The sequence below is a fragment of the Notamacropus eugenii genome, chromosome 2, assembly GCF_028372415.1.
Source record: "Notamacropus eugenii isolate mMacEug1 chromosome 2, mMacEug1.pri_v2, whole genome shotgun sequence".
NCBI lineage: Eukaryota > Metazoa > Chordata > Mammalia > Diprotodontia > Macropodidae > Notamacropus > Notamacropus eugenii.
Window position 1 is genome coordinate 218,585,942 of NC_092873.1, and position 22,334 is coordinate 218,608,275.

At 36.9% G+C, this 22,334-nt stretch overlaps 1 pseudogene; it reads left to right on the plus strand.

The window, feature by feature from the left end:
* Positions 1–12,426: 12,426 nt before the first annotated feature.
* Positions 12,427–13,337, plus strand: LOC140523827 (class I histocompatibility antigen, Gogo-OKO alpha chain-like; annotated as a pseudogene).
* Positions 13,338–22,334: the final 8,997 nt, after the last annotated feature.

Sequence of the window (22,334 nt, forward strand, 5' to 3'; positions counted from 1 at the left end):
CTGTCATCGAAGAAAATCTGCAACATAGCTAAGACTGGAAGGTACCTTAATTGCATAATAATATACAACTTTATTTATGTATCATTTTAAAAATTACAAAATACTTCTTATATATTATCTCATTTGAGCCTTAAGATAACCCTCTGAAGTAGGTAATACAAGATCTTTCAAAGGATGTTAGGTTATTACATAGAAGAGCTATCTTATGATGATTATGCTAAAAAGTTATCTTTTCTTTAAGTACATATGTGCATATATACATATATATTACATGTGTATATATTTATACACATACATGCATATTTAGTACACATCTGCTTATGAGGCAAGTTCCTCATAAGTATCAAGAACACTGAATTTGAAATTGAAATATCTTTGTTCAAATCTTATCACTGCCACTTAGTTTACCTTTGTGACCTTGACCAAATCACATCTCCAGCATCAGTTTCTTCATTTTTATAAAATGAAAGGAGTGTAACTGGATTGATAAATCAATCTACAAGCATTTAGTAGGTACCTACTATATGCCAGGCAACTGTATTAAGCACTGGGCATATAAATGCAAAGAAGAGATAATAGGTTATTATATAAGTACAGGAAAATATAAGAAGAATGAATACAAATTAGCTAAGTGCAAGGTAATAATTTTTTGTGGGTGGAGGAGTATACTGACAATTGTCAGGATGAGGAAAAACTTCATACAGAAGGCGGTGTTGAGTTCAAAAGGAAGAAAGTGTTTTTATAAGATAGAGGTGAAGAGGAAGTGAATTCAGGCATGGAGAATAGCTTGTACAAAAGTTTGAAGATAAGAGATAGAGTGTCATCATGATGGCTAGAAATTATTTAACATTTTAAGGTTTACCAAATGCTTTAAAAATATCATCTCATTTGATCCTTACAAACACCCTGGAAGTAGGCATTGTTATTATCCTGTATCAGTAAGTACTCCAACATACCCAGGGAGGCCTGCTATCACAGGTTCTTAGCTCTGCATTCATAAAAGGAAAACAACTTTCAACAGATTAACAATCACTTTAACCAAGCACATATATCATTCACCTATTTCAGGGGAGTCAGCACCCTGAACTTCAAAGAAAATACAGAGAAATCAAAAAATAAATAGACATGGCTTCCTCTGCCTGAATTCAACAGACAGTTTGACCTCAACTATCTGACCACAGTTACCAGAGAAGGAAGCATGACATCTGGGTTCTCAAAGCCAGGGAGCTCCTTTGGCGGCTTCCCAGAGTCCTCATCTGGCCAAACAAACACTTCCAGTCAGTAAGCCCCAAAGTCATCAACAGACATGGTTTCCTCTGCCTGACCATAATCCAACAGACAGGTACAGCTGTCTGAACAGTTACCAGAGAGGAAAGCATGACATCTGGGTTCTCAAAGCTGAGGGGCTCTTTAGCAGCTTCCCAGAGTCCTCATCTGGCCAAACAAACACTCTTACAAAAACTAAGCCCCAAAGTAAAACCTCAACTCAGAGTATTTATACCTTTTTTTTAGAGCCAGAGGTCATCCCAACCCTTGAGAGCCAGTGCCTTATTAACAAAAGCTGTGGGTGTTCCTACAAATCTTCTCTACTCAAAGTCCCCTTAATGGGTAGGCCCTTTAATGGCTGGGGAAGATTTTTAATCACATTAACAATACAAATACATATACTGTTTCCAGTTAAAGAAACTCTTGTTTCTGTACTTTACTTCTAGTAAAGACTCTTGATTGACAAAGGCAAGATTCAGTAGGAAGCACTTGATTATACCAAAACAAAAATAGCAAAAGATCCTATTTTGCTTGCCATCACATATCCCCATTTTACAGATGGAGAAACTGAGGTAGGCAGAGGTTAAATGACTTGGCCAGCATCACAGGGGAAATAAGTGTCAGGGGCTAGATTTGAACTCAGGTCTTCCTGACTCTCAGTTCAATATCTATCATACCACTTAGATGCTTACATTTATCATATCTGAGAATCAGAGAGAGATGGACAGGTTGACTGAATGCAGGAAGAGCAGTGACATACAGTGAGCCTGGAAAAAGAGATTGGGGCCAGGTTGTGAAAACATTTAAAAGCTAAACAAGGAAGTTTATAATTTATCCTGGAAGTGATAGGGAGTCATTGGACTTTATTAAGACAGGGACAGAGTTAGATGTGTGCTTAAGGAAAATCACGTTGGCTGCTATGTGGGACTTGAGACCAGGAGCCCAATTAGACAGCTACTGAAATTCTCCAGGAGAGAATAATAGGGAACCAAGGTGGGCATTGTGGCAGCAGAGAGAAGGGATCAGTGTGAGTGATTTGAATGAAGAAGGAAAGGCAAGATTTAGCAATAAATTGAGTGTGTGTAGTATGGGGGAGCGAGGAGTTGTGTATCTTGTTGAGAGCAGAAAAACCAGAAGAATGGTAGTGTCTTTGACAGAAATAGGGAAATCTGAAAAGGGGGTGGGTATGTGTGGAAAGATAATAAATTCCATTTTGAACATAGGTTTTTAGATATATTGAATATATTTTTAGATATTTTGAAATGTCTGATAGAATCACTTTTAAAGTACCTTCTACGGTAGCATTAAAACCTACAAATATCAAGAGCTCTGACCCCAAATATTTTCACTTTGTAAAACAAATTCATACAAATTTCTTTTTATAACTATAGTTAGACATCAGAAATGCTTCCCGATTTCATTATGAGTATAAAAATGCTTTGTAGTCTCAGGAAACAGACAATGAAATGTATTTGCCCGTTCTCATAGGGACATAGCGCATGACTTGGGCAGAAAGTTGCACTTTTATTTTTTTTTGGTCAGGAGTGGTCACCTTTTGGTTGTTTTTATTGAAGTATTTTTTTTGGGGGGGGGGATTATATGAGAATTTTTAATTCTAGGGTGTGAAGTGGTGACTCTCTCCAAAGACAATTATGGTATAGAGCAAAAAAGGACATTGATAAGATTTATGTTTAAATTTTTTAAAAAATCCTTTGATAAAATACATTAGAAGACAGAAACTCTAATTCTATTTTTGATTTTGTCTTATATTTGTATTCTAACTAACTTGTGCCAAATGAGTGCTATAGTGCTCCATCTCCTTCAAGATTCTCAGACTGCAACTGATACTCATGGTCTATATTCAAAAAGGTGAGACAAGAGGAAAAGTCACTGAATCCTTTCTGTGTGAACATTAAAATTGTTCTGTTCAGCAGGTCTTGACTTGTCTTAGGCGCCTCAGAAATGATCAGTTTGATACAGCCCAGCGAACCTTTTTTTTTCTTTCTTTTTCCTGCAGATTTACTTTGTCTGCTTCATCAGCTGCAACAGATAGAAGTTAGGCTGGAAGTAAAACATGACATACTGACAATGAGCCCAGCAGACAGAAGTTTGGCTACATTCTTAGCTACACTTGAATTTCTGCTAAGCATGTGATGAAAGAGTGTTTTCAACTGCACCAGCTGTGGAGAGGTTAATAAAACAAAAGCTAGAAACAAAGACGCCCATAGTCGTAAAAGCTTCTGGCTTTGCTGATTTTTCTGGTTACAAACAATGTGTTAGAGAAACATAACCACGAACATCACTAAGTTTTACAAAATCATTTAAAATTAAATTGATCTGAATCAAAAGTTTAAAGAGAATGGATACTATCAGGAATTTCATCAAGATAATAAATACAACTTTACATGGTTTCAGTCATGGAAATAACAAATCTTTCAGGTGCCTTCATGAACAACTTAAAGCATCATTTTTGGTGGATTTAGTTAGCTGAAACCCACTCACCCTTCTATCAGGCTTTCCACAGACAGAGAGGTCATTGTGGACTTGTTATCTCAGGAAGGACCAAGAAAAAATTGTCAACGCCCTGTAGTCTATATATCTAACCTGCATAATTTAAACTTTTCTAATGATTGGTATGTATCTGTTTAGTTGGCTTGGCAAATTAATACTTGCTTACATGTGTATAGTATCTCATTTCATTCTCACAGTAACTCTGAGATAGGTATTATTATTTATTCCCAATTTGCAGATGAGGTATAGAGACATTAAGGGACCTTCCTAGGCAGAATTTGAATCTAGGTCTTCCTAACTCCAAATGCAGTGCTTTATACATTAGGCCATGCTTCAAACTTTTCTCATAAAACCTGAAAGGAAAATGAAAATCACCTCCCTGGCCTTGGTGTCTTCATTTGGAAAATTAAGAGGTTTGACCATATTGCCTCTAAGGTCTTGGCCAGCTTTAAAATTCTGTGGTTATATGAGATAGAATTGTGGGATGAAATGATTGTATAGACCACTGATGAGTAGGTGAACCAGCTCTATTATTATTATAGTGGAGGTATTATTCCATTTGGTTATTCCACTTTTTGCATATAGTTTTATGTTCCCTTTACTATTTCTAGAGATCCATGAGCACAAACTTCAGGAATGTGACTTCACTTCTGCACCAAAATCAGTCCATTTTTCCAGTCTCATAGGTGCTCTCCTTGAGGTTGGCTATAGCAGGAGGCCAGTCAGTCCATCATTAAACATTTATTAAGTGCATACTCTGTGTCAGGCACAGTGCTGTGTTGGGATACAAATTCAAACATTCTGGAGTAGTACGCAGGGAAGGTATTTAACCAAGACCACCAAAGCTTAGAAGGTACTGACAATATTTGCAATTCCTTCAAGTGAGAGAGATAATAGTACAGCATGTGTAATAACAGCAATAAATACATCTGCATAACAAAAATAATTTGTCAAAAGAGGAAGTTATCAGAAGTCCAACTTCTTTCCACTTCAGTACCCCGTGTGAACCCTTCGCCAGCCTTGTTCTACTTATTTCCCTACCAATATCCTCTAGAGCTCCCTTTATCTCCATCCAGAGAGTTCAATGGCTGGTGTTTTTGTCTCTCTATGATGCTGCAGGTCTCTTCCTCCATGAGGCATTGTGTCCTAAGAAGCATCTCTCCCTGTGATGTATTTCTATCTTTCAACTGAATTCATCTTTTAAAAAAATTGTTTGAGGTTGCCTTTCATAGAAAGTAAACTCTTTGACTTAGCTTTCCTGCTTTTAGGACTCTACCCCAAAGAAACTAAAGAAAGAAGAAAAGGATTACATACAGAAATGTTTCACAGGAGCACTTTGTGATGGAACTGGAAACTAAACAGGTTCCCATCAATTAAGGAATAACTGAACAAGATGTGACACATGAATAGAGTGGAATACTATTTCATTACTTCGTAAGAAGCAATGGAAGGGATAGCTTCAGAGAAACCTCAGAAGGCTTGTATACTCTGATGCAGAGTGAAATAAGCAGAACTAGGCAAACAAATTATATAACAACATTGCAAAGACAAAGAACACCGAAAGTTTTAAGAGCTTTGATCAGTTCAATGATCAATATGCTTCCAGAGGACTGATAATGAAGAATGTTACTACTCACCTCCTGAGAGGTGATATATTCAAGATGCAGAATAAGATATATATGTATATATAGTATATGTCTACATGCATATGCATATGTATATATTTGTGTAAATATGCATGTATATACATATGAATGTGGGCAGTGTGGAGAGCTAAATTTACTTGACTAAATTTGTTTAAAGAGCTTTGTTTTTCTTTTATCCCCTCTCAGTGGGGAAGAGGAGGAGAAAATGTAAGAAAATAAATACTTGTTAGATGAAATAAATAAAATTTAATTCAAAAAGTGATGTGCACCTTTACTTGAATAGGTTAAGTGGGAGAGAACATTTGGGGAAAAAGTGATTGGGGAAGAGAGTAGGTTTCTTATTGGCAAAGAAAGTGAGTAGGTAGGAAAAAGAATAGTCAATCTAATTACTTATCATGAATGAATCCCATATTAACCAAACATAATTAACCCATATAAACATATGCCATCTTAATTGCATAATATGCTGCTCTTCCACCTTGAAATCATAACCTATTTTTAAAAACAACACCTTTTTGGGGGGTGGGGTGGGGAGGAGGAGCACTTTCTACCCTTGTCTTTGGAAATGTAAGAACCAAAATGATGAGTACAACAGAAAGGGTCAGAGGACCTGGGTTTAAATCCCACTTCTGACTTTTACTACTTGTATGTTCTTGAACAAATCACCACCTTTCAAAACCTTAGTTTCCTCCTGGATAAAATGAGAGAGTTGGACCGGATATATTATAAAGTCCCTTCCAATTTTAGTTCTGTGATCCTCTGAACCTTTACATCAGTGCTATGAGAAATCTATAGCTTTTCATGCCAAAGAAAAATTATATTAAGGATTAGTTTCCTTCAAAGATATCAGTTCTCAGCATCAATCAAGACTAAGATTTTGATGTCGGAGAAGTTATTTTATTTTTCTGTACCTTAGCTTCTTTTTCAATAAAAGGGGCATAATAATATCATGTAAATGCATATAATAATGAATGCAAACAATTTGATTAATATAATATAAATGAGATTTTAGAATACCTTGGAAAAATTTGGTGATAAATTTAAAATTGTATATTTTTCCTCAGAATAAAGTCATACATTTCTCTAAAGCATTAGAAATGAAGAAACAAAACAATTTCTCTTAGGGATTTTCTTTGACTTGACTTGATAATGGCACAATCGAATTTGCAATTGATATAAAGGTAAAAGAGAGAGAGAGAGAGAGAGAGAGAGAGAGAGAGAGAGAGAGAGAGAGAGAGAGAGAGAGAGCTAACAAACCAGATCACATCCAGTATTCAAAGAATTTAAACAGGCAAGATCATCAGACTCAGTTTAATAAGATAAATTTAATAGGGCTGAACATAAAACTTAACAGATTCAGAAAGTCAATCTCATATAAGCAGTGTGGAAGAGATATGTCCAGACAGCAATTTGTCAGAAAAGATCTGAAGGAGTTTGATAATGCATGTGTCAATAGTATAGAGGTCAACTAAGAAATCCAATTCAATCTTTGCTCTATTTAGAGAGGCATAATGTCCGAGACAAAGGGATATGATGATATCATCAGATTTTTGCCATGGTCATAAAACATCTGGCATACTGTTTTCAGTGCTGGGTGCCATACTTTAAAAAAATTACTGATAAATTGGACAGTGTCCTGAGGAGGGCAATCAGATGGTGAAAGGTGGTGAAATCAGAAAGCTGAAGTTCATAGCATTTAAAAACAAGGTGAATTAAATGGGGATGTTTACCTTAGAGAAGAGAAGATTAGTAGGAACATGACACAGTTGTCTTCAAGAATCTGAAGAATTGCCATATAGAAGATTAGACTCATTCTCCTTACTAGAGACTGTAGAACCAGGATCAATCAATGGACACATTTAGTCTTAGTGTATGGAAAACTTGCTAAAAATTAGAGATGTCCCAAAGCAGAATGGGTAGACTTGAAAGATAGTGAATCTCCTTAAGAGGAGATCTTTAAGCAAGAATGGATGACTGCTTGTCAGGGATGATGTGGAAGAGATCCTTTAGGTATAGGCTGGACTGCTTTCCTCTGAGGTTGTTTCCAACTGAGATTCTATGACTGTTCCTTGTAAAAATCATATGGTTATAATCATTGAGAAAGCATTTTGAATTGACACAACTTCAAATTTGAAAATCTCTCATTTTTTTGTAACCTCTAGAGAAGTTTTAGAGTGTATGTGGCTTGTTTTTAAGGACAAGAGAAAATCAGAAATTTCCAGTGTGCTCAGACTGTTTGAAAGAACAGAATGACTGTTGGCCATTGAAATTATATGGACTTCCTCACAGACAAGAAGTTCTGGGAATGGGACCTTGAGTTGCAGAACAGCAAGATTACAGGGCTTGGAACAAAATAGTATTCCACATGTCTCTACAAGTCATGTTATCAGACATTGAATATTGGCTATTGGGAATTGTACCAAGATGGACAAGAAGAGTGTGGGATGGAGGAAATAATTATTTGAAAGAAGTCAAAAATTCATATGGAGGTATAATTGTACTGTTTCACTACAAAGTGAATTGAATTACAATGGTATTTTTTCAATGCTGCAGAGATTACAAGTTTAGAATTAGAAGAGCCTTTTAACCTTACCTTTAAAGAATATGTTTTATTTTTCCCCAGTTACATGTAAAGACAATTTTTAACATTCACTTAAAAAACTGAGTTCCAAAAGTTCTCTCTTCCTTAAACTTACTATATATATATATATGTATATATGTATTATATATATGTATATATATTATATATATTTGACTAAATTCTATACTATATATACACACATATGTATATATGTTTGACTAATTTCTCTCCTTAACTTCTGTTTAGGTTGTTGTAAGGATCAAATGAAATAATGCTTGTAAAAGCTCTTAAAAGCCTTACAAGTATTAAGTACTATATAAGCGCTTATTCCCTTCCCCTTCCCTTTCTAGACTACCAGCAATAGATGGACCCATCTTTTGATCATGTCCATTGCTAACAGGAAGGTTTAGTTCTTTTGGAGTAAAGATTTCAAGTGACATCATAGACTCATGGACTGACTGATAGAATGGAGAAGTTATCTAGGCTAGTTCCTTTATAAATGTGCCAGTATCTGCCTCAAATAACCACAACTTCAGATCAAAGGACAATAACAACTCTTGGTTATTTCCATTGAAAATACATAGTGACTGTCAAAATGTTTAAAGAACTAGAGATATCATGTCAACATAAACTTATACCAATAGCCTTCTGAACCACAGGTTAGGAACCTATTCTAAATCTAATTTCTGCCAGGAAAAAAAAAACTTAATGAAAACATTACCAAATTGCTTTTTAGTTATTTCTTTGCTTCAAACCTCCACAAAAATCTTATACAAAAGTCCTGTGTTGTATTCAAGTATCTCTGTAAGGATATGTCAATTAAGCATTAGCTCTGACAGTTTCTGTCACGTAAGAAATCTTCTAGCATCATTCTGGGGACAGGCTGTAACTGGTTTCTGAGGACTAGGCTAGCCATGTACAAAGTGCCTTCTTTGCTCTAGGCTGGTGAGGAGCTCTTGGATCATGTGATTTATGAAACATAGAAAAATGTAAAGTTTATCCTTCTCCCTTTCCAATGATAGTGACTGAATAGTGGAAGAGAGTGGAAGATGCTAAAAACCATGTAGAATTTAGGTCACCTATAAACACAAACTGTTAGTATTCCAAATATGAGGTCCTTGTTCAATGACCAGTGAATGAGCTGAGTAACAGAGGAAGTGAATCATACCAGTTTCATATTAAGAGCCTATGCACCAGGACTGAGACACTACCTGTTTCATACTCAGCCATGCACTTTTGACCAGTTCTGGGAGAAATGTCTCTAATTATAACAGCATTTCTATAGCATTCTAAGGTGTGCATTTCTCTAGATAAGTAACTTTTTATTTTTCCAACAACCCTGAGAGGTAGGTGCTATTATTGTTCTCATTTTATACATGAGGAAACCGAGATAGATAAAGTTAAGTGACTTGTCTAGGGCCACATACCTAGTAAGTGTCTGAGGCTGCAACTGAACTCAGGTCTACCCTGACTCCATGTAGAGTTTTGTGGCTCGCTAGAAAGCAGGTCTGGTGGGGGAGGCAAGAGGGTGCTACTCTCCCTTAGGCTTTGGGACCCAGGTTCCAGAGTTCCTTCCATAGGGTCAGAGTGCTTTATACATAGTAGGCACTTAATAAATGTATACTAAATTGAAAGAAAGGCATATTGGATCAGTATTGAGTCTAAAGTAAATAATATTTTTTGAAATTGTTACAGTATAGATGTTTTCTGTCTTTACCTATGTTGTAATAATATTCAGAAACTAGTTTTTTAAAAAAATTGATATTTTGACAAATGAATTTAATTCATTTTTAATTATTGATTATATTAATATAATTATAAATAATACAATTATTATTAATTTAATTATCAGAACTTGAAATGGTGACTGAGCACAGACATGTCATGATATCACCTTCCTGAAGTCACAGTCCTCTTTGAGAACAAAGGACAACAACTCATTTATAATTTATTAGCAAATCTAGTGAACCCACTCCTAATACCGAAAGAGCCCCCTGGAGAATAGTAAGCTAATTGTTTATGTGTTTTCAAAACATCCAAGTCAATGTCAATGAATGACTTTTGCATTAAAAAAATTAAGGTTTGCTATCATAGGGCAACACACTTATTTTTAATTTGAAATACTACTTTCCCCCAGGAAAATATTCATTGAAGGCCAGAGTCTTATTCCCTATTCTAAAAACAAATTCTTATCTCTTTGACCTGCAGAACTATTACAAAGCAAACTCTAGAAAATATGTACCAGAGATAAGGTTTACCTCGTTTTATTGAAAAATAAAAAGGATGAAGGGAAAATTAATTCAAAATATATATATTGTAAGTATATGGAACACACAAGGGGCATAACCAAATTATAAATGGCAATCTAATGTTCATGACCATTGTTAATATTAGTTTTAGTGTTTGCAGATTTTTAAATTAAAAAAATAGAGAGAGGATTCTGGGAAGATGCCGGAGTAGGTCAGAAAATTCCAAGCTCTCAAGATTTTCTCCCACAGAAGAGTTGAAATAGCACCTTAGGGTGAATAAAGTATGGGTGGAGATAAATAAGAATTGGGGTACAATCAGAGTCTTCCTGGGACACTTTGAGAAGATCAGAAGAAAAATCCCTGGACCAGGCTTGGTCACTGTGAAGAGTAAACACCTCCAGGTGAGGGTCCATTTTAACAACCAGAACAAGCCACTTAAACTACAAGTGGTAAGTCCTGAGGTTAGGTGGTTTGAGAAGCTGCTTCAGCCACAGGAACTTTCACCCCAGGCATAGTGAGGGGAGTTGGGTGTTTGAGTCCAGGAAGATTGAGAGAACCTCTGTTGATAAGGAACGCCAGACCCAGCTGTGCTGTGAAAGAGCAACAGGGTGAGAAGGATACAGCACATGCCTGGTGGGTGCAGAAGCAGAGGGCTGTATGCCTCTGGTTGTGGGCACTTGCAAGAGGTTGGAGATTTGGCTTTGGTTCCAGGCAGGAGGGGAGAACTGAAGTTCTGGAGTAAGAGGCACCATTTCCCATACCCCAGGGCTAAAGGGGATTACAAAAATTAAGCTGTTATCTCAAAAAATGCACTAGTAAAGGAGAAAGAATCCAACCAGCCATTAAGGGAACAGAGAAGACCAGGGTTCATCTTCAAAAGAGGATACTGAGGTAAAGAAACCCTCAAAGACTAATGTCAAATGGTCACTTGCCCAAAAAAGAATTCTTAGGAGATTTTTTAAAAAAGTTTAAAAACCCAATGATAGAGATGGAAGAAAAACTAAAGAAAAAAATTAAGAATAATTCAAGAAAAACAAGAAGGTTATGAAAGGAAAGTCAACCAATTAGGAAAGGAAATCCAGAATCTTTAGGAAGAAAATAACACATAGAAAATTAGAACTGGGAAAAGTTATGCCAGCGAAATTATAAGGGATCAAGAAATAATTGACCAAAATACTGAAAAAATAGAAGAGAAAGTGAAACATTTTATAATATAGAAAAACAGCAGATTTGAGGAATAGTTCAAGACGAGAAAATACAAAAATAATCGGACCAACTGAAAATCATGATAATAAAGAATCTTGATAATTTGAATAATACAAGAAATAATTAAAGAAAATTGTCCTGAGTTATTAGAACAAAGGGGGAAAGTAGAAATAGAAAAAAAAATTCATTGATCACCACTTAAAAGAGATCCTATGAGGAAAACTCATAGGAATATCATAATCAAATTCCAAAACCCCCAGTTCAAGGATAAAATATTAAAAGAATCAATATTAAAACAATAAATATGGTGGTTCCACAATTAGACTCACGCAAGATCTAGTAGCAGAGACATTAAAGGACTGCTGCTCTTGGAACATAATATATTGAAGAACAAAAGAACTGGGGCTCTGGCCAAAAATATAATACTCTGCAAGGTTAAGTATTATCCTGAACGAAAAAAATAATGGATACTTGATAAACTCTCAGACTTTTCAAGACTTTGTTAAAAAAAATTCTGAACTTAAGAAGAAGATTCGACATACAAGAACCAAGAGAAATAGAAGATACATACCGAAGACTGATTATAAGGAATTCATAAGGGTATACGATTTACTTTTATAAATATATATATGTATTATGTTCAAGATTCTTATTAATGATTGAGTAATTATTTTATACAAATGAGGTGCAAGAGGAAGAGTCAACACAGAGGAATTAGATGGGAGAGGAGGGCTGGTAGTTCTGGTAACCTACTTTCTTCGGGAATGGATTTAGGAGGGAACAATACATATATACATTTAGAAGAGTATAAAAGTCTTTTGGTGCTGACCCCGGCGCGGTCCCCACGTCCCTGGCTCTGTCCATGAGATATTTCTACACTGGCGTGACGCGGTCCGGGCTCGGGGAGCCGCGGGTCCTCATCGTGGGCTACGTGGACGATCAGCAGTTCGTGCGCTTCGACAGCTACGGCGCGGGTCCGAGGATGGAGCCGCGGACGACGTGGATGGAGCGGATGGACCAGGAGGACCCGGAATACTGGGAGCGGAACACGGGGATCGCCAGGACGGACGCACAGATTTTCCGAGTGGCCCTGGAGAACATTCGCGACTACTTCAACCAGAGCGCGGGGGACGTCCACACCATCCAGCACATGTACGGCTGCGAGGTGTCCCCCAGCTCACCTTCCAGCGCGGCTTTCACCAACAAGCCTAGGACGGGCAGGACTACCTGGCCCTGGACACGAAGACACTCACGACCGTGCCCCACGCCGTGAACACCAAGTGCAAGTGGGAGGCGGAGAGGAGCAAAGCAGATAGAGATAAAGCCTACCTGGGGGAGACGTGGGTGCTGTGGGTGAAGAAATACGTGGACATGGGGAAGGAGACGCTGATGAGGACAGACCCACCTTCTGCCAGAGTGACCCGCCACATTGCCACCCGTAGGGAGATGACCCTGCGGTGCCAGGCCCAGGACTTTTACCCTAAGGAGATCTCCCTGACTTGGCTGAGGGATGGAGAGGAACAACCCCAGGACACAGAGTTCATTGAGACCAGGCCTGCAGGAGATGGCACCTTCCAGAAGTGGGCAGCTGTGGATGTGACCTCGGGCCAGGAAGGGAGATACACCTGCCGAGTTCAGCACGAGGGACTGTCTGAGCCCCTCACCCTGCAGTGGGAGCCACAGTCCTCATCCACCAGGCTCATTGTGGGAGCCATTCCTGCCGTCCTCCTCCTCCTCATTGCGGTCTTAGCTGGAGTTGGCATATGGAGAAAGAATTCAGGTGGAAAAGGAGGTGATTATGTTCAGGCTGCCGGCAATGACAGTGCACAGGGGTCAGATATCTCTCTAACAGCCAAAGCTTGAGAGAATTGCCCGGCATGGACCTGAGACAGAAAACTAATCTGCAGTCCCTGTATTGTCCCTGTTGACCACTGGCCTCTCTCCCCAACACTGGTCCTTGCCATCCTCCCTGGACTCTACTGGCCCAAGCCCAGGGCAGCCTCATCAGGGCCCTCATCCTGTTCTCTAAGGTCTTCCTCCCTCCTGTCTCTCTGCTTTGGGAATGACCCTTCTTCACATCTGATGCTGCCCTGACCTCTGGGGTCTCTGTCTGACCATCAGAATGGCCTGATGAATCACTGTTCTGCAGTCTTCAGCTTTTCTCCACAATCTCAACTGAGCTTCTCATTTGGGTGGGTGGGTGGGGCCAGGATGACCATGTGGAGATGTTCTGGCCACATGAAGGGGGAAATAAATGAAAGTTTGGACATGCAAAAAAAACCCAAGTCTTTTAAATTCAGAAGAAAAAAACAGTAGGGGTGGAGGGAGTGGGAAGAGAATAAGGGAAGAATCTTTAGAGGGAAGCAAGAGGGACTAGATAAAAGCGGGGTATAGATGGGTGTTTACATTTATAGGAATGGGAGGATAGGGGAGGAATCCTTGGAGTATGGTAGGAGAGTATTAGGAGGGCAAGTAGTGGGTAGAAATAAAGTAGAGGAGGCCAGAGGGATAGGAAACAAGAGATATGCACAACCACACAAAAGAAGACCGGGAGTACAATATATGCTTGAGAAAATACTTATCTACATATGTAGATATATGTGTGTATGTATGTAGCTATAGTTATAGAGAAGCGTATCTAAATTTTATTGTAGCCTGGGGGAGGGGGAGTGGAAAAAGGACAAAGTAAAAAAGTGCACAACACAGAACAAAAAAACTCAGGAGGAAGCCAAGGAAAGTTGGACAGTTTTCAACACAACAAGTATTATTCATCATACAAGTTTTCTTGAAATGAAAATTTGTTACATAATTTGAATCCTCTCATTTTGTGCTATGCACTTGACATGCTTTTTTTACTTTTTAACTTTGTATTTAAATTACAATATTTAAGTTTATGATATGGTTTTGGTTCTTTTCTCTATTCTGTATTTGTGCCTTGGCATTTGAGTCTAAAACTAAATTTAAAAAAAAATAAAAGCAAAGGTAAAGCATAATGATAGATACAAATGAAGTCAAAAGAGAAGTTGAGAGAGAAATAAATTGTTTAGAAAAATCAGATGGTAGTGATACAGATGAAAGACACCTTCAGGACAGAGGAGAATATAAGATAAATATAGGATGTAAATTATTTGGGCAACAAGACTATAAACCAGATTTCCCAAATCACATAGATTGCTTTTGTGAATCTTAGGATAGTACTTCCAGCAATTCATGAAACAAGATGAATTATCTAAAAATGTCAATGTTAACTCAACCAAAGTTCTTCTGTGAGGCTTCTTCATTATTTGAAGGCGACCTTGATGTCTTGAGGGTTATGGTGGTAAAAACAGCTTTGAAGGTTTAAGGTTTGAGTACAGGGATGGCACTATAATCTAAGAACTAGCCTAGCTAATTTCAGAAACGTTCATTTTCAGAAAGTTACCCACCAGATGATGATTTTTTTTTTGCCACAGAAACACGTAAAACTACCAACTAATGCATGGGACAATTAAGTTATGCTTTGGTGCAGAGAGTATCCTTACCAATAAAATAATGGATCTCTTAAAATATTAAAGTAAGCCAGCATGGTATTAGTCATGGACTTGAAATTCACATTAAAAAAAAAAAAACAAAAAACAATCTTCATCACTGCCAACCACACACAAGGCCATTTACTGCAGCAAAACCTTTTCACAGTAAGCTTGCCATATTATTTTTGAACTTATATTTTGCTCCATTATATAAACTTTCCTTTTGTTTCCTTGCATGTAGTACATGTTTGTTCTCTCACTGATTAGAAACTACCAATGAAGAAAAGGTTGATATTTTAAGGTCTATTGCTGTTTTTGAGGTCTGGAATAAATCTGGACCCAACTGGACACTACTATAATTTGGGCACTCTGTGGAATAGTTCATTCCTTGCCTGAAGTCTCCCTATAATTCCGAAACCAGTGAACCTTCTAATTTAAAACACACAATAGTATGTAAAAGTATAGTTCTGTTGTTGACATCAGATTTAAAATGGCTAATGCATCCAGAGAAAAAAGGTGAGCTCTGGTGATGTGAAGTTTATATAAGGTTTTATGAATCAATATGGATAATGGAAGCTACAAAATTCTTTATTCATGATTAATGCAAAGAAAAAATCCTCAGAATCCAAACTATCCTAAAGTGATATTAAGCTACATCTTATTAAGCTAAATTACAAATAAAATTTCTGTATATCTTTCTTTTGAAGGTGGAATCCCCATTATTAGAGTTAGGGAAAACATGAAAATAGCAAAGAAGATTGGAGTAAGTCTAATGTGGTGTCAGTTTTCAAAAAGGAGAAGGTATTAGATCCCACAAATCACACATCAAAAAGTTTGATGTAGACCCTCAGAAATTTTTTAGAACAGATTATGAAGCAGATGATGTGAATATTGAGGAAAGAAAGCACTTGATAACTCAGAGCTAGCAGAAGTTCACAAGTAAGACAAAATCAGTTCTTTTGATAGCACTCTAGTAACATTGTACTTGAGTTTTAGTAAGACTTTTGACAGCCACTTATGATAACCATCTGGATAAGATGGAAAAATGTGGGCTGTAATATAATATAATTAGGTAGATTTGTAGTTGGTAGAAAAATTATATTAAAAGATTATTAGCCTTGAGGATGGTCTTTAATGTCATTCTGAAGTGCTCTGGCCTATGTAATATTGTAACAACCACTTAATTGAAGACAGAGAAGGTGAGCTTATCAAATTTGTAGATGGCACAGATCTTAAAAGGCTAGCTGATATATTTCATGATGGAATAAAGATTCAAAAAAGACCCTTAACAGTTCTACAGGTTGGGCAGAAAAGAAGAGATAAAATATGAGAAGAATGGATATGTTCTTTTTTATTTAAAACTGGGTTTTTAAAAATAATTTGTTTGTAGTGAAACCTATGGGCCCTTCTTTCTTTCTTCCCTCCTTTCCTCTCTATTTTCTTTCTTTTCTTTTTCTTTTCTTCTTTCTTTCTTTCTCTTCCTTCCTTTATTTTTTCCTTCCTTCCTTCTTTTCTTTCTTTCTTTTTTCTTTCTTTTTTTTTCTCTTTCTTTCTCTTTCTTCCTTCCTTCCTTCCTTCCTTTCTTTCTTTCTTTCTTTCTTTCTTTCTTTCTTTCTTTCTTTCTTTCTTTCTTTCTTTCTTTCTTTCTTTCTTTCTTTCTTTCTTTCTTTCTTCCTTCCTTCCTTCCTTCCTTCCTTCCTTCCTTCCTTCCTTCCTTCCTTCCTTCCTTCCTTCCTTCCTTCTTTCTTTCTTTCTTTCTTTCTTTCTTTCTTTCTTTCTTTCTTTCTTTCTTTCTTTCTTTCAGAAATGAGATACATACCTGTCAGGAATGTTTTACTAGGACTTGGTGCATAGGATGGGCAGTACATCCTTTCAGGTATCTTTCAATTCTATGATTCATAATTTTTCTAAAAAACTAAAGGATGGGTTTACATTGAATAGAATAGAATTTTCTCCTTTAATAATAGAAACCCATTCTTTGTCTCTGTGGTACCTCATTTAAACTACTTTTGTTCTGAAATTATTATAGACTCTTCATGCACATACACTCTCACCAGTGTAACTGCATCTTCCATCTTTCCTTCACTCTACTTCGACAAAAGTTTGTGTAGAATTGGTATCATAGTGTAAAACCGGCCTTGGTGTTTCCAGGCTGTACCAAGAAGTAGACAATCTTGGTTGAGGTCTACCAATATGGTAAGTCTTCAAGAATGGCGCTGGTGCCTGATCGTCTGCTGTTCTTGTGATGGTCATCACCAGATTGGCTGCAGGGTGGTGAGTGAGATTTTGTGTTTTTTTAGTGCTAACAAAGTTGCCAAATTATGGAGAAATGGGATTTGTGTTATTGGACATTGACATAAACATGTAGATGTGAAGGCCTGAAGTACCTCCTCTAAATTAAGGGAGCAGGAAGGGAGACTGGATGCAACCAGAAGACTAAACGAAAACAAAGTAATTTTTAATAGTGGTAGTAACAACCCCAAAGCTTCAGTGTAGCAAGAGGTGACAAAGGCCTCTCAAAGGATATACCTGAGAGCATAAACTTTTAGGAAATCCTAAGCTGGAAAGCCTTTGAGTATGGGTGCAATAATAAGGAAAGGGAAAGAAGGGAAGACAATAAACCTTTATACCATTCCTACTCTGTGCCACGCACTGTGCTAAGCCCTTTTTAGTAATATCATCTCATTTTATCTTCATAATAACCATAAGAGGTAGTTGCTACTATTATTTCCATTTTGAACTTGAGGAAAGTGAGGCAAATAGAGTTTAAGCAACTTGTCCAAGATCACACAACTAATAAGTAATTAAAGCTAGATTTAAATTCACTTCTTTCTTGTTCTAGGTCCAGCATTCTATCCACCGGACACCAGCTGCCTCTTACATAACATGAATAAAGTGCTTGGTAAATCTTAAAGTACTTCATAAATATGATGATGATGATGATGACCACCTGAAGACTAAACTAGCTGAGATGAGAAGCTTTGTACCAAGAGGCTGGCCACCAGGTCATGGTTTCTTTTTGACTCCAGCACCTCATGAAACTATCTCCTAAAAACACAGTGGTGAAGTCATAGATCTTTCTTAGTTAAAGAAGCACAAATATTCTCCCTAGATGAAGTGGGCAGTTTTTACTTGGAAACAATTTTCAGGTAATCTAGATTCCTGGGTTTTGTAGGCTACATTTCAGAGAAACATGGCTGTGAGGACCTCTAATGCTTTCCATACCAGCTTGCCTACTTAAGTACACGTATCTTGACTATGTAAAGCAGAGTAGAAGCAGGTAAAACAAAGTCAATCACAGCTCTAAAAACTAAAGTCATGAATATGTCATTAGAAACATTATTTGTGATTACAGGATACTGTAGAATACGATTGTTTTATGGGTTAGCATAGTAAAAATTGGCATGAATCAGAGTATACTTAAAAACTTTACTGTTAGGGTAGAATCATAAATCCTCAATGAGGGGTATGCTGGTCAATGCTTAACAAACAACCTTCTTTTTTTTAAAAAAAAAGTATTCAGGGTGCACTTTTAAGTTTAATCTTCATCATTAACATTTCCTCCATCATTCTCTTAAGTCTAGACAATCAAGAAAAATTAAATCAAATTTGTAACTTTTGCCATGTTCACACCAAAAATTTGACAATGGGCTCTCATGAACCACGATGAGCTGACTCTTGCATGGCTCTGCCTTAAATATTCCTCATAAGTGATCATCCAGCCTCTGTTTGAAGAGCCCCCAACTCTTGTGATCTCGATCCATTTTCCATTAGGCTTTGCCATGTTCACATCTCCATTTAAGAAAGAAAAAGTGGGTGAGTTTAAGGGTAGGGGAAAGAAAATCTTTTTTACCAAAGGGGTAAAAACATTTTCCTTTTATTTTGCAAACCATATGACCTGGCTTTGGTCTAAAATGGGTAAATTTGGTTTTGGTTTTCTGGGATGTTAGCTCTTTTCCACGCACCACTGTTTGCTGACTCCTCCAATTTGAAATGACTTTCTTGGTGACTCAGAAAGGAAAACATAAACATGGAAATGTTATTAATAAAACTTTAGAAGTTAATTCAGAATATATGGGAAGATAAAGTTTGCAATAATGTGCTTCATGCAGGAGCCAGTGACTGGCCAGATGAGTGAAGCTTCCTCCCCTTAGTCTTGGGCTCTTAAGCTCCTGGGGCAGATAATTAACTGTCTGGTGAAGCACCCACATATGCTGTGCACTTATTTTCAAACCCCAACTACCAGTATTGAGTCCAAGAGCCATAAAGAGGCATTTCTGATGCCAACTGACAGAAGCATAATTTATGTTCTTTGTAATTCAAAGGAATTTCAATGCAATTGTTAAACTAATGACATCTGAATTGCTTTTTTGGAGCAATGGTGCCTCATTTAATCGATTCAATTAATCTGAAAAAATTAGTGCAATCAGGCTGGTAGCTCTTTTTTTTTTTTTTTAACGAGAAAAGTAAAATTGCATCCGATGCCCAATAGTTTTAAGCAAATACCATTGCTTCACTGGGGAAAATCCCAGAACAATTTACGGCTTGCAGCCAATAACAAAGGGTTACTCTCCTCTTACCTGCCCCCTCCCTAGCTCTTTTTACTATTGATCACTGCCCAAAGGTGGAAAAATATTTCTTGACTTACTAGTGATATTACTTTCAGTCTGATTTTTTTAACAACAAAAAAATTCTCAGTCCTCCAATGAAAAGATCTCTTTAATCAGATAATTGACCAGCCAGTAATTTTAGCCCATTTGTGACACACCATTTGGCAGGTACAGTAGTACATAAGCATAGGTCTTTGCCTCTTTTTCTCCCCTTGCTACTTCAGGGAATGGAATAGTGCTTCTCTGTCTTATTCCTGTTCCCCAGGGACTGTCCCTAAACATTTTGAAATTCTGAAAAGGAGAGCCAGCTGTCAGGGGTAATGACTACAGGCAACCAGTCAGAGGAAACAAAAGGTACTCTCTCAGGCCATCACCTACCTGGGGGGAACTCTTGGGTTCTCACTAAATAGATCTCTTAGAGCACCATGTTTCAGACTTGTCCCAGGTTTCCTATGACTTAGACTCTTAAATTCTTTACAAGGCTTAGATGAGGCTAATTGTGGAGGATGCTGACTCCCTCAACATGAATGATGGCAGCTAAGGAAATGCTTTGTAAAATGTCACATTACAAAGGCTGAAGAAGATTATCCTTACTATTATTGTCTGCCTTTCCCCCCTTTATTCCTTCTCTACTCATCACATCTCTTGGCAGGCATGAATGAAATGTAACATGCTAAATGACTGACATGCATTAAAACTCCTTGACAAAACTTGGGCCTTATTTTGAAAGGCCCCTGGAAGAAAAAGGATTGTGTGCTCTTTGAATCTGACTCTGCTGAACGGCTGCCAACTGGAGGCTGCTCCATTCAAAGGGCTGAGTGAATAAATGAGAATAACATCCTTGGGGATCTTGGGGATCAGTTTACTCTGAAAATGCTCAGCCTCACAAAGGGTCAGAGTCACAAGGTAAATGAAAATGGCTGGGAGGGGACTTTGATGGCCGAAACACTGTAACTGTAGAGGACTTGAAAGAAAACTGTATTTTAAAAAAAGAGAAAGAAAGAAGAGGGGGAAACCTCAGAATTGGAAAGTTATTTGGACTGTGTGCAAAGTTTTAACATATATTTATATATAATATATATTTGTATGTGTCAAGATATGCATGTAAAATACACCTATTACATTCATGTAAAATAGATGTGTATATGAAAATGTTTAACCTAATTGTTCATATGTATCCATAAACATTATGAATTCATTTCTGCCCACAGTATTACAAAAAATGGATAGTACATTTTCTTGATGGGCTATATCATAATTGTCCTAATGTTTTTGCTTTATTCACAAATGATAAAATCCATTGAGCCATCAAATTTACCATATCTCTCAATTGCTTTTTAATATTTTCCATATATTTTTGTTGTTCAATCATTCTAATTGAATTCTAATTTTCATATGATCAGTTTAAAAGATGGTGTGCAAGAGCTGGTTTCTAGGAAAGGAAGTGGAGAAAACCTCAGGAATTCTTTACATGTTTCCACAGGAGGCCCTGCATGGGGCCTGTAAAATAGCCCCATATTGAGGAAAGAATAAACCTAAATCTTTGACTTTTTCAGATCATGAATGAATGTGTTGCATCTCAAAGAACTACGGCTTATTTTGATTGAGGCCACTGAAGGTTATCACCACTGCATTTGAAAGAGTGCCATAATGCTATCTTTTTCTCCAACATTGTGATAAGATGGTTGTAGGAGAGAGTGACAGCTGAAGAATGATGGTAGAGAGATGGAGGAGACATTTTAGCAAATGGTACCCTTGGCTAGTTTGGAAGAATTCTCCTTTGGTCAAATTATTTTCCACAAATTGTGCCTTAGCAAAAAAGTGATAGACCTGTAAACAAAATATGACAGAGTAAAAACATCCTCTTTTGAAAATACAAACATTGCATGTACTTTAAAAATAGGTATCTAGCTTTGGAGAGGATACTAGTTCTAAAGATTACTATCTTCTCCAACTTGGCTCTATTAGAAACTTTTGGAAGTCATCTCAGAGATCATCTAATCCAACCTTATCATTTCACACATGAGGAAACTAAAATTCAGGGAGATTAAATAACTAGCTTAATGTCACATAGGTTGTGAGCAGCAGAGATGGTAATCAAGCTCAGAGTCTTTGGCTCCAAATTCGAGGTTCTCTCCAGTAGACCACACTGATTCTAATTAACATTTATAACAATGGTTTTTTCTTTCTTTTTTTCTTTTCCAAAATAGGCACTCAGAAAATATTTGTCAAATGATTTCATGGATAAATGAATCAATACAGATGCTTGGATCAGTGTGTAATTTCTATTAAATACAGCACTTTCTGTTTCTAGGAAATTCAAGAAAAAGTGAAAGGACACATTTACCAAGAATGAATTTGCAGAATTTAGATCCATATAACATGCTTTTTATTCAGCTAGCTTCTGAAATTGCAAAAAAAATTATTCCCTGAGAGAATAAGCCATTTAGGAAAGAGCTCCAGCTCTTTAAGGTTATTGTTTAATAGTTTTCAGCTTCTGTCACCTGAAACAATTATCATCATCTTCCAAAGTGTCTTATTCGCTGGGAATAAGATGACAGAGTATAAATATATTATCATATAAAGGAGTAATTTATAATTAATTTCCAAATACTTGTCTATTTAAAATATCCATTGAGGATGATTTTTCTTTAGTCAACAAAATAAGAAATAATCTATTTGGGAATATGTATCAACTATGTGGTTCCAGAATCCTGTCTTTCTATTTTTTTTAAATGCAGAGTAAGAGTGACACA